At 43.4% G+C, this 17413-nt stretch overlaps 1 protein-coding gene across 1 annotated transcript in view; it reads left to right on the forward strand.

Moving 5' to 3' along the window:
* The first annotated feature begins 359 nt into the window (after positions 1-359).
* The window catches only part of RAI2 (retinoic acid induced 2), a 113787-nt gene continuing 96733 nt past the window's right edge, over positions 360-17413 (forward strand). The window contains exon 1 of the mRNA XM_040336884.1: positions 360-636. The gene's annotated coding sequence lies outside the window, so the exon portion shown is untranslated. The remainder of the gene's footprint in view (positions 637-17413) is intronic.

Here is a 17413-nt window from a genome sequence, read left to right on the forward strand (position 1 = left end):
TGTATTCATCCCCGGAATTGTTGTATTTACCTTAAATTCGATATTGTACTCGGATAAAAAATAAATAAAAAATTATGCAATATCAATATCAATATATTATGCAATATCAGTTAAAAAAAACTACCCCACAGAGAGAAGAACAGGGATGCACAGTATTACTGTGCTGCAAATAATGGATGAACAGAGTGGGTGTGATTTCAGCAGAAAGGGTGAAAAAATCGGTGAATGTCAGCACAGCATATTTCTATGAAATGCCTACATGCTGACTAGAATAGGGGGAAGGTTTATTGTAAAAGGGACGTGTCTGTGAGAGCACTGAGGGCAAGTGAAAAGCTACACTTGGACTTTAAATAAGGACACAGTATAAGGAGGCTGAAGATGACAAGGAGATGGCATGAAATGTTTCAGAAGAGCCCTTGAGCCAGAGGAGGGAGGCGGACGAGGAGGAAGCCTACACACACATACACACAGCCTGCCGGGCGGTGCCACAGCCGCTCACACAGGAGAGGGAGGAGGAGCGCCCATCACACACACACACATACACACTCCTCCTCACTCATATGTGTATCATCCTCCTCTACATGGAGCACCACTAGAGCCCCCACTTCCTGCTTCACCATCCTTCTACAGGAGCAGGTAAGACGAGGGGGCACTGCACCATGACAAGACATAGAGCACGGGGGACAACACACGGCCATGGCCAGCTGAATAGTCTCTTCTCAGTGCCTGCCTTCAGGTGGCTGAGGGCTCTGTGTACAGTGCAGCCCTGACAGTGCAAGGGAGGTTATGAGAGGATACAGAACAGTAATAGCTGGGGATCTGTATAATGTCTTCTTCTTCTCCTCACACTGCAATCAGCATGACTGGATCAGGACCACATCCAAGGGATGTCAGACACATTTCACTGATAAAGAATCTGCATGCCTGACACAGGATTTATGCCATGGGACCACTCAAAGCTAGACCTTATTATGTATATATACTGTGTATATATATATATATATATATATATATATATATATATATATATATATATATATATATATATATATATATAAATATATAGTATATGTGTGTAAAATCATCATCATCCTCATGTTAATAGGTGCTCAGTGAGGCTTGTGCACAAGGCTGTACGAAGCGCTGCGTTCAGAAGCGTACAGAGTATAGTTTTTACGTCTGTATTGTATAGAAGGGGCCCATGCTTTGCCATGCTCCCTAATCTTACGCTGTATTCAGTTGTGTAAAATGAAAGTAGAAAATTCTGCCTCTGTGATTCCTGCGTTATTTTCTTGTGTACACATGTATGTGCTGGGATTGAGAGCCGAGAGGAACAGAAAAAGCATTTTACAGGTGTGAGCGTTTTGGAGCCAGTTCACACCAAAAACGCGGTGCAGGAAAGGCATTTCTTGTACTGCAGGTGAACGTGCTGCCCTTGCGATTTGCATGTGGGTGCCAATGTATTGTTAATGGCACCCCAAAAGTAGATAGCAGATGAGGCACATCTGCAGGCACCAAATAGCATGGTATCGCGTTTTGAAATAGTAGTGCCTGCGCTACTTTTTGTGCATTCCAGGGCAATTTGCAGCCTTTGGGCTGTCAATATCACACTTTTCTAAAGGAAAAAAATTATTGCTTATCATCTAGAATTATACCAGCACCACATCCCCTAATAAGAATTGTGGGATTTTTAAGGTGCAAATTTACAACAAGTTTTTTATGAAAAAATATTATTTATTGAAAATGTAAAAACACATAATCCAAATATGCATATCTAATCATACAGTACAGTTGAAAAGTGCAGACTGATTACCTCTCTACATGTTTCACCATGAGTAGTAGCTTCCTCAGGAGAATTTATCAGTGTCTGATATTAAATTCTCCTGAGGAAGCTACTACTTGTGGGGAAACATGTAGAGAACTAATCAGTCTGCACTTTTCAACTGTACTGTATGATTAGACATCCATATTTAAATTTACAATAAATACATTTTTTTCATAAAAATCTTGTTGCAAATGCGCACCTTAAAAATCCCACAATTCTATACTTTCGTATTAAACACACTTTTCTTGTGTGAACTGGCCCTTATGATCATAGAGCCGTGGAAACAGGATTTTATGGACTTTTGCATGCTGGGATTGAAACCTGAGGTAAAGAAATGAAGAAGGAATTTTAGGCCATCTCACATTCTTGTTTTAAAGGGGTTGTAAAGTCAGAAGTTTTTTTTAACTTAATGCATTCTATACTTTAAGATAAAATGCCTTCTGAGTGCATCTCCTTGGCTCCCCTAAGCCCCCGTTCACACCTAGGCGTATATACGCCTGTAGTGCGACGCCGCAGCAGCCCCCGAGATGCTGGAGGGATGATTTCACATTGCCCTCTATGGAGATGGTTCACATCTCCACGCCGAACGCTGTACGCCTGCCGCCTGAAAACAAGTCCCGGACCTTTTTTTCAGGCGGCTTTCGGCGTTCGGCATAGGAGATGTGAACCATCTCCATAGAGGGGGTAAGGCTGCATTCACAATCGCGGCGTTTTGTCCTTGCAAATCGCGGTACAAAACGCCGCAATTTGTCGCCGCAATTCGCGGGACAAAACGCCGCGATTTTGTACGCCAAGGTGTGAATGCAGCCTAATACTTACCTGAGCCCCATCTCTACAGCGATGTCCACGAGTGTCTCGGCTGTTCCAATACTCTCCCTTCTGATTGGCTGAGACACCGCAGCGGCGCCATTGGTTCCTGCTGCTGTCAATTAAAGTCAGCTAGCCAATCAGGAGAGAGCAGAGCGGGGCTATGCAGGGGCTCCGTGTCTGAATGGACACAGGGAGCTGTGACTCGGCTCGGGTGCCCCCATAGCAAGCTGCTTCTGTGGGGGCACTCGATAGAAGGAGTTCTGGTGAGGGACCCGAGAAGAGGAGGATCTGGGCTGCTTTGTGCAAAACCACTACACAGGGCAGGTAAGTATAACATGTTTGTTATTTTTATAGAAAAAAAACAAGACTTTACAATCACTGTAATGCATTAATCCTAACGCGCTAAAATGCATGTGTCACCAAAGGCAACGTTGAAGATAGAGGGGGATATTTATCAGAACTGGAGCAGCTGTGCATAGTGTCCAATCAGCTTCTAGCTTCAGCTTTGAAAGTGAAAGTAAGAAGCTGATTGGTTGCCATGCACTTCTGCTGTAGATTCTGCCTGCTCCGGTTTTGATAAATTCTCTCAGAGCCTGTTCACATCTGAGCACTGAGTTGCGCTATGTCTTTGAATATAGCTCAGGTCCAGTTAAACCGCAAACCCAAGGGAATTTCTAAGTCCCATGTCACCCTTATAACTCTGATCGTCACAGTCTTGGCCTGCTTGTCACCACTTATTCCTATCTCAGAGGTTAGAACCAGAGTATGCTGGACTTGGATCAATGAAAAGCTGATGCCATAGCTACAGAACACTATGCCCAAATTCTGGCCAGTCTGGGACCCCTGTTTCACAACTAATCTGAGAAATTTTGACCGCAGAATATTGGAACCATGATGATATAACCCAGCCTTTCTCAACCTTTCAACACAACAGGAACCCTTGAAATAATGTTCCAGTCTCAGGGAACTATTCCTAAAAATGATTATATCATGATACATTAGTGTGATGGTCAGTGGGAAAAAATGCTCTTTACACTTGTGGACACTGGGAAGAATTACAACCTTATAGATAGCTAAAAAGATCATTGGTTTCATTGGGAACTTATCTGAGAGGCAGATATTGCTCATTGTACAAGGAACCCCCAGCAACCTCTGGAGAAACCCTATTTAGGAAACCTTAGTATAATCCATGTTAAACTGCCACCACTACCCAGGTTTACCCCCCCCCCTATCCAACTCCCCTTTTTCCCCTTCTTACCTATACCCCTTCCTCTAGCCTTCCCTCTTTCCTTCTTTCAATTCTCTCTTCCTTTCTCATCTGCCCCTTAAACACTCTATGCATTGAGGATGGATACCTTCCTAAATTTGAACACTTGTATGTCTAATCTCGCAGCCAAATCCAGGGTGTATGTATACCTTTCACTATCAGTGAATCCTGTTTTATATTTGTACGTACTTTGTTAATTCTTGTCCTTCAGCTGTGATCACCAAACCTCTTTATACTTTTTAAAATCTTATATCTAAGGTTGTTACCTCTAAAAAATTATAATTCAATAAAACGATTGAACAAGTAAAACATGTCAATGCATGTTCAAAACATTGAGAAATGGGTTAAATGAACACTTGAAAAAGGAAAAGAGTACACAGGAGCACAAACGCTTAGTGCATTACCCATGTAATGGAAAGTAACTGTATCCATGAAGCCTGCTGACATTGCCAATAGTCAGGTCTTTCATCGCCATGTTCATTGACCATTAGGGATTGTTGTTATGTGTTACTTCTGTCCTTTGTGAGTATTCATTTGGCTATTTGGTTCATTTTAATCAACCTTTGGTAATGCACTAGGTGTTTGCGCCTCCTGTGTGTTCTTTTACAGTGTATAGTTAATTTCCCTTGTCTGAGTAGGGCTGCATCACTGGAGCATTGTCCCAGAGGAAACATAGATCATGCATTAAATCCCAGTCTGGTGACTGTCCTTTTGAGTGCTGGAGAAATTGTTTGTTCTTTTGTATATATACTTGATAAAGGAAACACAAGGTGTGAACCTAGCCTTATGAATGTGACCATTTTATGGTATTAACTGAAGCACTCCAAGGATCATCACATGCTTTTTTGTATGCAGGATGCCAAAAAAACCTCATGTAGATCTCTGTATTGCATAAGCCCTCGTTTTTACTCCCTGCTTCGTTTTTTTGTTAATCACTCCTGGAAAGGGCTGCAGGTTTTAGTATTGCAGTTGCTGTTCAGACTTTAGCAATGTTGCCAAACAGCTGCTGCCTTATGTTTAGATGCACAAATCCCAGAGGTGCTTTTTTGTTTTTCCTGACAGCTCCATGTATTCACTGGTTCCATAATAAGTCAAGGGGGGGGGGGGCTTCCTCACAGAAGATCTCATCCTCTACCCATCTTTCTTGCTTTGATGTGTTTCTTTCGTTCATTTGGAAATAAGTGCAGTTACCTGTGATTATAGGATAATAGGGCAATAATTAACTGGAGGCTTCTACTGTCACAGTGCTGTATTGTATTACAATGAGGACACATTGCCAACTATTTGAACCAGGTATGTTGCTGAAGAAAATCGCTTGTTGGAAAGTAACTGTAGAAAGCATCAGAGAATGCTTTATCCATGTAGTTCTATCTGGCCATGCATTTATTATATACAGAGAGACACGTGTGGATGGTTTTAAAGCACAGCATGGACGATGATCCCGTTGTCTGAATGGATGTTAATGTTGAAACAATGTGGAGGATTCTTTACACTGAGGCAGTAATTTAGCAAGAAAAGGAACCTTTCCTGTAACTGAGGAGCCAAGTAACAGATCCCATAGATGGAGATGATGATGCAGTGAAGTTGCCTGTCTTTTTGGCGAGGAGTAATTGAAGATTTACACACCATTGTGAAGAGCGAGGAGCAGGCTGTATGGGAGGCACCAGCAATTATTCCAGCCTGGGTAGCCTACGCTGTGCTCAGGGAGGTGCTCTGCATAATTTGATGGGTTATTTTAAGAAGGATTATGTTCAACGCCTAATGGAAAATTAGCAGATAGCAGTGTTTTTGGTGTCAATCATTAACTGCTTGGTAGAACTAATGGAATAATAAAGGAGACACATCCATTGTATTCTTTGTTTTTCAAAGGAAACACTTTCCCCTCACATATCTCCATAAATTGAAGTTGTTCAATATATATTATTCACCTATAGATATTAAATACTAATTTATGTTGTTTTGAGACCTCATTCATCTTGTTTTTAGATACATTGAGATACCTGCACCGACCAAGCCACCCATGCCTGCTGTGATTGTGACAGGCAATTAGTGTGTTTTAATTGGCTGCAAATTACAGCATGTGGAATTACAATGCAATTGCTGACTCAGGTCAGCATCTGATTGGTAAAATTTGAGTGGAGATTATGGTTTGTGGAATATATTGCAAGATGATGACAATGTCTGCAGGCCACTGCCCAAGCCATCTGGTAGTTAATGTGTTAAAAGTGTCGAGTTATAGTTTGACTTTCCTGGTTAATTTCTACTAATCATCAACATGCTACTACAGGGCTTGACAAATTTGCTTTGAATCTAGGAGCTAGCTAAAAAAAGTTAGGAGCCATTTTTTTTCTTAACTAACGAAGCTTACAGGTGGACCATGTAACATGTTCCCGAAAGTTAACTTATCCTTTAACCACTTAAGGACCGCCTAACGCCGATATACGTCGGCAGAATGGCACGGCTGGGCACAAGCACGTACCTGTACGTCCTCTTTAAGTGCCCCAGTCGTGGGTCGCGAGCGCCCGCCACCCGGTACGAAGCTCCGCGGCCACGGGACCCGCGGACCCGATCGCCGCCGGAGTCCCGCGATCGGTCACAGGAGCTGAAGAATGGGAAGAGGTGTTTTTTTATATATTTTTAGGGGATATTTATTATAGCAAAAAGTAAAAAATATTGCATTTTTTTCAAAATTGTCGCTCTATTTTTGTTTGTAGCGCAAAAAATAAAAACCGCAGAGGTGATCAAATACCACCAAAAGAAATCTCTATTTGTGGGAAAAAGGGACGCCAATTTTGTTTGGGAGCCACGTCGCACGACCGCGCAATTGTCAGTTAAAGAGACGCAGTGCCGAATCGCAAAAAGGGGCCTGGTCCTTTGCCTGCAAATTGGTCCGGGTCTTAAGTGGTTAAGCCAGGGATAGGCAACCTGGGGCCCTCCAGTTGTTGCAGAACTTCATGTCCCATCATGCCTCTGGGAGTAATTGTAACTGCCAGCCTTGCAATGCCTCATGGGAAATGTAGTTCCACAACATTTAGAGGGCACAACATGTTAAACCTTTAATTTGCGTGCGCCCGTGAAATAGCAACAAACTTCAGTGCCCTATATTTTCCATAGGCGACATATTAAAAGCCCCCTGTAGGTCATTAGTTTAGCGTTTCAAAGGAAGTCTGGTGCTAGAATTTTTGCTCTCATTCCGGCGTGCACAGTGATATGCAACGTGTTTTGCAATAAACTTTTTCAGGTGTAGGCACCCTGCCACATGCATTTGTGCAGGCGTATATGTGGGGGTGTCTCAATTTTTTTTTTAGGGGGGGATTTTATGTGCTTGGGTGTAACTTTCATTTTCTACAATTAAAAGAAACATTTTTTTCCCCTCACATAGGGGATGGGTTCTCTTATTGAGACATTAACCACTTCAGCCCAGACCATTTGACTGCCAAATGATCGGGCCACTTTTTGCGATTCGGCACTGCGTCGCTATGAGTAAGCATCAAATTATGATGTGAAACGCGTCAGTAATTTGTCCCTGTATGTCCATTTTTTGTCATTGACTGCTTTTGGATTATTTTGGATTGCATTTTTGGATTTTATCCTTTGAAATTTTTTAATAAAATTCCCTTCAACAGAGTGTGGCAGTCCAGGATGTTCCTTCTTTCCATGGATTAGTGCAGAGCCAGCACCTGTCGGTTTAACAGGGCGGGATCTATTACAGGGGATTGGGGGCTTGGAGCGGTACGTTCTCTTTGACTGCATCGCTTTAACTGACAATTGCGTGGTCGTGCGGTGTGGCTCCCAAACAAAATTGACGTCCTTTTTTCCCCACAAATAGAGCTTTCTTTTGGTGGTATTTGATCACATCTGTGGTTTTAACTTTTTGCACTATAAACAAAAATATAGCGACAATTTAGAAACAAAAGCTATATTTTTAACTTTTTGCTTTAATAAATATCAGCAATTTTTTTCTCAGTTTAGGCCAATAGGTATTCTTCTACATATTTTTAGTAAAAAAAAAATTACAATAAGCGTATATTGATTGGTTTGCGCAAAAGTTATAGTGTCTACAAAATAGTTTTATGGCATTTTTATTATTATTATTTTTTACTTCTAATGGCAGCGATCTGTGATTTTTATTGTGGCTGCGACATTATGGTGGACACATCAGACACTTTTGACACTATTTTGGGACCATTCACATTTATACAGCGATCAGTGCTATAAAAATGCACTAATTACTGTATAAATGTGACTGGCAGTGAAGGGGTTTACCACTAGGGGACGGGAAGGGGTTAAGTGTGTCCTAGGGAGTAATTCTAACTGTTAGGGGCATGGCTTATTGTGACACATCACTGATCGCTGCTCCCGATGAGAGGAGCCGAAAGTGACATCACACGTCACCTACGGGTCAGCAACAAGAAGGGAAGGAGAGCGGACGTGGATGAAACTGGATTTCAATTTTAATCTCTCCACATAAAACATGACATACGGCAGCATTCGTTTGCGCTTGCATTTTTTCATGTCTGCCTTCTGTTTGCAGCCTCTGGCTTCTGTTTAATTTTCCCTTCACTCTCCTTGGTGAGAAGTCCTACACACATGCAGCTCAGAAGTCCAAAATGCAAGCTGCTTCCCAGCAACTCCTCTCCATGGTGATTGACAGGCAGCAGTTTTTGAGACAGCATCGGCAGTAGAAATCACATATATTATGTATGGCATAATTCTACATAGTAAATTATTATTATTTTTTTTACCTGTGTAATTTTTTTTTAACAGAAAGGCGTACCTGTGTAATTTATTGTTTTTAGGATGCTTTGTGGATACATGAGGAGCGATCGTGTAACCTTTCTGTGACATCTACTGTGCTCACTTCCCTCCTAGAAGTTTGTGAAAGTGGCTCTGATGGGGAGTAAGCAGCTTTAAGGAGAAAGCATTGTGAGTTCTTTAGGATGTATTTTGTTAAAAACAAAAGTCATTATTGTGCAGGACTATAAGATGGATATGAATACTTAGGGTTCATTCACATGGCCACCAAGGGCTGTACATGGTCAACAGAAGCATATATTTCTGCACCCCGGAGTAACAGATGTTTGCATACACAAACGGGCAGCAGCCTTAATAAATCAATGACAGACTGCATCTGTACGCTGGTAACCACACATTTGAGCAATTACATGTGCACAGGATGAATGAACATCCCTGGATGTAAACTGCCTGTGTCCATTGGTGCACTTATGTCTCTGTCTGCAAAGCTCGGATGTGTGGTTACCAACATACAGATGCAGTCTGACATTGATTTGTACAGGCTGCCATATGCAAACGCCTGTGACTCCTGGGCAATATACAATATCTATTTTTTTGTATGGTGTATGCCTCTGCGCTTGTGTAAACAAGCCTTTAGGTGAGAAAAGAGGAGTGTTTAACCACTTAAGACCCGGACCATTATGCAGGTTAAGGACCTTGCCCCTTTTTGCGATTCGGCACTGCGTCGCTTTAACTGACAATTGCGCGGTCGTGCAACGTGGCTCCCAAACAAAATTGGCTTATTTTTTTCCACAAATAGAGCTTTCTTTTGGTGGTATTTGATCACCTCTACAGGTTTTATTTTTTGCGCTATAAACAAAAATAGAGCGACAATTTTGAAAAAAATGCGATATATTTTACTTTTTGCTATAATAAATATCCCCAAAAAAAGATATAAAAAAACATATTTTTTTCCTCAGTTTAGGCCGATACATATTCTTCCACATATTTTTGGTAAAAAAAAAACGCAATAAGTGTTTATCGATTGGTTTGCGCAAAATTTATAGCATTTACAAAATAGAGGATAGTTTTATGGCATTTTTATTAAGAATTTTTTTTTACTACTAATGATCAGTGAGTTTTTTTGTGACTGCGACATTATGGCGGTCACATCGGACAATTTTGACACATTTTTGGGACCATTGTCATTTTCACAGCGAAAAGTGCTATAAAAATGTACTGATTACTGTGAAAATTAGAATGCAGGGAAGCAGTTAACCACTAGGGGGCGCTGTAGGGATTAAGTTTGACCTCATATGTGTTTCTAACTGTAGAGGGGCTGGGCTGGACGTGTGACGTCAGTGATCGTCTTTCCCTATATCAGCGAACAGACGATCACTGACATTGCCACAATGAAGAACAGGGAAGGTGTGTTTACACACCCCTCTCCAAGTTCTTCAGCTCCTGTGAACACCAGCGCGACCGCTACCGCGGGTGGGATCACGGAACTTCGGACCGGGTCACGAGCGCGCCGCCTTGCGACCCCATGGCTGGGCTCTTAAAGAGGACATACAGGTACGTGCTTGTGCCCAGCCTTGCCCTTCTGCGGACGTATATCGGCGTGAAGGGGTCCTTAAGTGGTTAAAGTGGCTGTAAACCTCAGATACGGATCACGAGTAAATCATATTCCTCTCGTGTGTACTTGTCTCAATTAGGAGCACTATGGCTAACATGAAGAGGAGTTTCCAGGCAGAGAAAAAAAAAGCTCAAACGCCTGTAAAAGCAGTCTTTTGTTTTGTGTAATTTCTCTCTGCTTCCTTGTTCCTCTGCTATCTGCATGAATCACTTCTGACAAGTTTTCCTGGCAGCAAGAGAAAAAAGTGACAGGGGAGGGACCTCCAGCTGATTGACAGCCTTAGCTCTGTTCCTGTTTCCTGTGTGTGTGTGTGTGGGGGGGGGGGTCCCTTCCCTTCCCTACAACCAGCTCTCAGCTCTCCTCACTGAGCTCTGCAGTGTATAATTTCAGCTTTTTGCCTATTTTTATTTGGCAGCTCAGACAAGCTTTATAAATTCTGAACTCTGAATGGATGTAGGGAACAGAAGATTGCAGATAAACAGGGATAACCTATGTAGGAGAACGTGTTTCATCTCTGTGTATCACCTGAGGTCAGTAACTACACTGGGTATATGTAAGGGCAGGGCTCGACAAATCCCAGGCACCAGGTTGCCATTGCGACTTGAAATGGCATCCTGGCGCCTGGGTATTTGTCAGCCCCATTGGTGTAGTGTAGGGGGGCACAATGGGAGTCACTACCTCATCAGTGCCCATCAGTGCAGCCCCATCAGTGCCCATCAGTACAGCCTTGTAAGTGCACATCAGTGCTGCCTGATTAAAGCGGAGGTTCACCCTAAATTTACACTTTTGCCCAATCAAACTGCTAGCCATAGTCTGTAAATAATCCGTTTTTTTTTGTTTTGTTTTTAATCTCGATCCTTACCCTATTTATGCTGCCTTATCTGAGCTGTCCATCAAAATCCACCGCGGGGAGTGGGCGAGTATGTTCTTTCTCCCCCGACCAGCGCTATGTCTCCTGGGAGTCAGTCCTGACAATCCCAGGATACGCGCTGTGCTGTGTCTCGTCACAACGGGGCGGGTCATTATCATGACGCCGGCCGTTGCGATGGCAACTGTGCAGTGTTGACGGCGTGGCTCGCCGTCAACACTGCACACGCGCGGGATAGAGCGGTGAATGCTGGGACAGCATTCACCGCATCCCGGAAGTAAACAGTGGTGGGCTTCAGGAGTGCCCACAAACAAGATGGAAACGTCCATCGATCTGTTTTCTAAAATATATTTTTTCTGTAAATCGGAACGATCGTGGCTACATATATAGGAGTGGTGAGTGCAACCTTAGCTATTCTAACAGCGGCAGAATCATCTTTAAAAAAAAATCGTATTCCCGCAGAACCACCGCTTTAATGCCCATCAGTGCAGCTTTTCAAAATGTTCGGTCTTTTTTTCATGTTTTTAGAAAAAAAGTGTTGATTAAATACAACCAAAAGAAAGCTCTACTTGTGTAAATAAAAATTGATAACATTTTCATTTGGGTACAGTGTTGCATGACTGAGTAATAGTCATTCAAAGTGTGACGATGCTGAAAGCTGAACATTGGCCTGGGCAGGAAGGGGGTGAAAGTACACAGTTAAAAAAAATGCCTCCTAACTTTTTAAGCTGGCTCCTAGATTCAAATATAATTTGACAGGCCCTGTGTAAGCCTTACAACCACTTTAAGGTAAAAAAAAAAACTTCAATATGCAGCTCCCACCCCATACTCACCTAATCCTGATCTTAAGTCCAGTTCAGCTCTTTGGATGTACGTCCAAAGAGTGAACCTTTGCCTTGAGGCGATTCAGTTGGCATTTGTAGCGCTATACAAGTTATTCACTCACTCACACGCTGATGGCTGCAGCCATCAGCCTGTGTGGGATTTTTAAAGCTGGCGACCGGCTTCAAAGTGATGCAGCAGCTCCATATCTGTGGACCACTTTCAGACAGCCGGCTGCGTGGTGTCTCCCCCCCATCCCGCCGTCAGCTTATCCTCCTCCCGTGGTTCCTGGTCTGTCTCGTGCTTACCGAACCCCGGGAACACATCCATCGGCGGGGGGACAACTGCAGTGAGAGCGAGGCTCGATCTCACATGCAAACAATGAAACCGGAAGTGATGTCACTTCTGGTTTCATAAACACACTATCCTGGCCAGTACAGCCCATTTGTGCTTGGTTAGGGGGTGTGAAGAACGAGGGAGACATTGGGGTCTATTAGTAGTCTCTAAAAGAGTACCTGTCACCTGCCCAATGCTATCACATAGGGGTTTATAAACCCCTTGTTATAGCAGTCACATAAACATAAAAAAAAAAGTAAAAAAAAGAATGCTAATAAAATATATTAAAATTAAAAATAAAATTGCTAAAACCCCCGCTGCCCGCACACCTACATAAATGCAAGCCCAGGATGCATATGGGCATGTAAACCGCGGTCGCACTACACATGTGACATATCGCCGCAAACATATTACATTATAACGGCTTTTAAAGCGTCACCTATGGTGATTTTTGGGCACCATAGTTTTTGGCGATATTGCGGGCGCATGTCATTTTAAAACATGGAATGGTGCTTGGCGGGGGGAACCAGGAGCGTCAGAAGGGGACCTGACAAGAGAAGGATCAGGGCTGCTCTGTGGAAAACCATTGCACAGAGTAGGTAAGTAGCATGTGTGTTATTTAAAAAAAAAAACAATCCTTTACAATCACTTTAATACTACTTTAATGAGGTGCTGGTATTATTATTATTAAAGGGGATTATTATAGCGCCAACACTTTGTGCTTTACAAAACAAAGAGAGACAGTACAGTTACCGTACAGTTCAAGACAAGAGGGTTAGGGGGACCCTGCTCATGAGAGTTTACAATCTACAATTTCAAGTTCTTACATCTGACACGGTGCTTTCAATTTGTCCAACTCATAGATGTGTCTGGAAAAGGACAACATAAAGCAGAAGCCCTGAAATAAGTTATTAGTGGCAGAGGGTAGAGAATGTAATGACTGTAAATTAAATTCACTCCCTGTCCCTGCTCCATTAGGTTTTGGGCTTTAGAGATGGGCACATGCTCATTTGTTTTTCTTGAACAGCCTAGATACTGTCAGACTTTGAGTCAGACTTAATCTGTTAGACCAACAATGTTTAACACCAACTAGTTGCCTACAGACATTTCTAACAACAGATTGTTAACAAAAATGTGCATGTGGCCTGGTTATCTAAAGCAGCTCTAGATAACCTCTTATGAAGAGAGTGAGGTGTTGGAACCCTTGTAAAAGTTTTTATTGGAGTCTGTGTTCTAGGAAGATTCACTGCTACTGAAACTGCAAGTGAGAAAAAGAACTCAGTATCTGGTGCAGCTGTGCATGGTAGCCAATCAGCTTCTAACTTCAGCTTGTTCAATTAAGCTTTGATAATAAAACCTGGAAGCTGATTGGTTTCTATGTAGAACTTCTCTATATTTTGCATGCTCCAGATTTAGTAAAATATATTTTTTTCACCAAAAGGAACAGAGGGGAAATTCAATGAGGATATTTGTTCCAGTAACCACTGTCTAAGATAGAAAAAATAACATTTTGGGAATTGAATGGTGTGTTTAAACTGCCAACATCCTAAATAACATCATAGAAAGAGCATGCACCAAAGTGCATTGGGAGACTCCCCTTGCACTTTAAATGGCAGAAAAGAGTATAGGGGATCAAAGTAAATAGAAAAGGCACAAAAGTACCAACTTTATTGGTATACATTATGCAGACGACACGCAACTGTATTTTTGCATCCGCAACAAAAAGGATCATCATCCAAATCTAGAGACATGCCTCTCTTTGATAGAAAACTGGATGACTAAGAGTTATCTTAAACTCAACAGTTCCAAAACAGAACTTCTTCTGTTACACGCCAGCCGTAAGAGTCAACGGACAACAACCACGACACCGCCGCCAATTCTGGGCCAAATCATCACCCCTAGCTCCAAAGTCAAAAGTCTCTGGGTCATCTTCGACACCTACATGACAATGGATGCACAAATAGGGTCAGTAGTCAGCGGATCCCACCATCTGCTGCGCCTACTACGCAGACTCATTCCATTTATTCCTAAAGAAGAAGTAGCAGTCGTGGTGGGAACAATTGTGAACTCCAGACTGGACTATGCTAATGCCCTTTACCTCGGACTTCCAAAGTACCAAATCGCTCGCCTGCAAATCGTACAAAATACGGCCGCCAGACTTGTGACTGGGAAAAAAACGTGGGAATCTATCTCACCCTCGTTGAGATCCCTTCACTGGTTGCCAGTAAAGGACAGAATTGCTTTTTAAAGCACTCTGTCTGACACATAAGTGCATCCATGGGAATGCTCCGCAATATCTATGCGAAAAGATAAAAGCTCACAACGCCAATCGCATTCTGCGATCCACCAACCAAAATCTGCTTCAGATACCCAAAGCCAAATTCAAGTCCAAAGGAGAAAGAAGATTTGCGCTCTAAGGTCCCAGACTATGGAATGCTTTACCAACCAGCATTCGGTTGGAGGAAAACCACCTAGCCTTCAGAAGAAAGATCAAAACTCATCTCTTTTGATATCAAGAGAGACAGGAACAACGAGCGCCCAGAGGCGATTTAGTTCGCATGTGCCGCGCTATATAAGTTGTTCATTCATTCATTCATACAAAAAGTAGAAAAAATGTATTGCGTATAGAAACAATTAGCTTAAAATATACTGTAGGAGTACATCAATGAATCAACATAGACAAAAATATATATAATAATAACCCAAACTGATGGCCCAAAGTGGGATACAGCAAATTGGGATCAGCAAATTGGATTTTTAAACATATACCCGACATGTTTCGGAACTTATTTTTGCATTGGTATACATTTTCCTTCCTCAGGGGTAGTTTTATGGCATATCCTGCATCGGTATACCGCTTAAGGCACTAATTTCAGTAAACCTTCCTCCGTAAAGAGACTCCTGTGGATGTTCTTACTACATGCATCTTATGATCTCCTATAATTAAGAGATCATGGATTTTTGGTAAGCGGCAGTGTGTTACTCTGGTGGAGGCACTTTCTATCATCACCCCTTCTGGATGCTGTGGATTTACGTGCACCTTGGAGATTATTTAAAGTTGATTATTTATGCTATATGGACTTCACGGTAGATCGCAGATGACTGATGATCGGTCAGACTGTTTTCACCATATATACTAGGAATATTTTGTTCAGCATTTTTTGGGCCGAGGGGTCCGTTAGCTCCGCGGCTGTTTTCCATTTTCCCCTGTCTCTAAAGTGCAACGCTTGACAGTACCCCGCCTCCCGTAGTTCAAGGAATTTTTTTATCGATTAGGCCTGGTGCAAATTGGGGGTGACCTAACACCGATCTCAGCAGGGAGTTATGGGTCGTAAGTGAGGGTTTTGTCAGCAGATGTGAACAAATTTTAGCCGCGGTACCTATCAACGGGTGACGTTTAAGCTTCGAGGGAAGGGCCGAGTACCACCATGAGGCCCTGTGACGTGGTACGACGCTCTGTTCCTGCTCTATTTGTGTCCACAGCTTGGTGTCGGTATGTGGGGAACCAGTTCAGGAGTCTGCCGAGGTGGGTCGCCTGATAGTAAGTGCGGAGTTCTGGCATAGCCAAGCCTCCATATAGTTTCAGGAGGGATAGTATTTTCCTATTCAGGTGAGGGCTTTTCCCTGCCCAGAGAAATCTAGTGAAGGCGGAGTGGGCCTGTTTAAAGAAGTTTCCTGGTATCGTTATTGGAAGAGCCTGCAAGAGGTAGAGGAACTTTGGCAATATTGACATTTTAAGAATGTTACAGCAGCCCAGCCAAGAATGCAGGCCGCTGTTCCATTGGTCAAGTAGCTTTTTCACTGTTCCAAGGAGTGACGGGAAGTTGAGTTGGAAGAGTCGGGAGTGTGACGCTGGTGTATAGGTACCAAGGTACTTCAGGGCGTTATCCGTCCATTTCAAGTTAAAGCCATCTCTGAGCCTCCGAAGTTGGTGTTGCGGGATCCCAACCCCCATGGCTTTGGTGAAATTGATCTTCAGGTTAGAAAGCTGCCCGTACACGTCAAATTTCCGCAGGAGGCTCTACAGGGAGGTTGAGGGGTTTGTGAGAATAAACATTGAATCGTCCGCGTAGGCAGAGACCTTATGCTGTGTTCCGTCGACTGTCACACCAGAGATGTCAGGGTTCTGTCGGATATGGCACAGGAAGGGTTCCAGGGTCAGAGCGGAGAGCAGGGGCGAGAGGGGGCAGCCCTGTCTGGTCCCATTGGATATCGGGAAAAGTTCCGATAGTACTCCATTCGCCTTAACCCTGGCCATAGGTCCCGAGTAGGTGGCCCCCACCCATTGCGGCCTCCGGTCTCCCAAGCCCACGAGTTTCAGTGTCGCAAACATGTATCCCCAATTCACCCGGTCGAACGCCTTTTCGGCGTCTGTCCCCACCAGGACGCATGGCGTCTTGCTGTTGACTGCGACGTGTAACAGATTGAGGACCTTGATGGTGTTGTCCCTGACCTCCCTCATCGGGACGAATCCCACTTAGGCCTTGTACAGATGACCGGATCTATCCGGGGATCAGTTCCAGCAGATAGATCCGGTCGTGTGTACGTCCGAGCGGACATTTCCCGGCGGATAAAAATCCAGCCGACGGATTCCCAGCGGATAAAAATTTCTTAGCATGCTAAGAAATCTATCCGCTGGAATCCAGTCCAGCGGACTGATCCGGTCGTCTGTACAGACTCACCGGATCAGTCCGTCCGCTCCCCTCCCTTGCATGCGTCGTAATGATTCGATGCATGCGTGGAAGTATTTACCTTCCAGCGTCGCGCACGTCACCGCGTCATCGTCGCGGCGCGACACGTCACCGCGGATGTATTCCGCGCGGATTTCGATTTCGGTGGACCGTTTCCAGCGGATATCTTCTCGTGGCTGCACCAACACAGCATGGGTTAACTGCTTGTTTCTGTCTAGAAAACAGTATTTTTTATATTTTTTTGTAAAATCTGTATTTTATTTGAAAGACAAATACAAGACAAAGAAAACGACAATACAACTGTACTGTTTGCAACTTCACAGTAGTGCATGGTGGGCACCTCAGCGCCCTCTTAGACCTAAAACGACAAACGGATGACAGTATAATCCCTCCAAGTGGTAGCTTGCCGGCAACGACGCCAGCA

This window comes from Rana temporaria, chromosome 2 (genome assembly GCF_905171775.1).
Source record: "Rana temporaria chromosome 2, aRanTem1.1, whole genome shotgun sequence".
NCBI lineage: Eukaryota > Metazoa > Chordata > Amphibia > Anura > Ranidae > Rana > Rana temporaria.